This window comes from Penaeus monodon, chromosome 28 (genome assembly GCF_015228065.2).
Source record: "Penaeus monodon isolate SGIC_2016 chromosome 28, NSTDA_Pmon_1, whole genome shotgun sequence".
Lineage (NCBI taxonomy): Eukaryota > Metazoa > Arthropoda > Malacostraca > Decapoda > Penaeidae > Penaeus > Penaeus monodon.
In genome coordinates, this window is record NC_051413.1 from 13843998 (window position 1) to 13844236 (window position 239).

Sequence of the window (239 nt, forward strand, 5' to 3'; positions counted from 1 at the left end):
ACATAGGAAAGTCTATGGTGTGAGGAAGACGTGCGTTGACCCTAGTTAGTGGCGTCTATGTTTCGACGCTAGGACTGTTTTGGCAGCAGGGGGTAGGAACACAAAATGTTAAACTTGAATATATTACCAGTATCTTATTTTCCTTGTTTTGACTTTAAATAAATATGTCAATAGTCATTTGGTAATATAATAACAATAAACCGTGTGAGCAGCACCTGTCTGGCAATACCTAACCATGA

The 239-nt window shown here is 38.5% G+C and overlaps 1 pseudogene; it reads left to right on the forward strand.

Moving 5' to 3' along the window:
* Positions 1–239, forward strand: part of LOC119591049 — a 35115-nt pseudogene that overhangs the window by 670 nt on the left and 34206 nt on the right.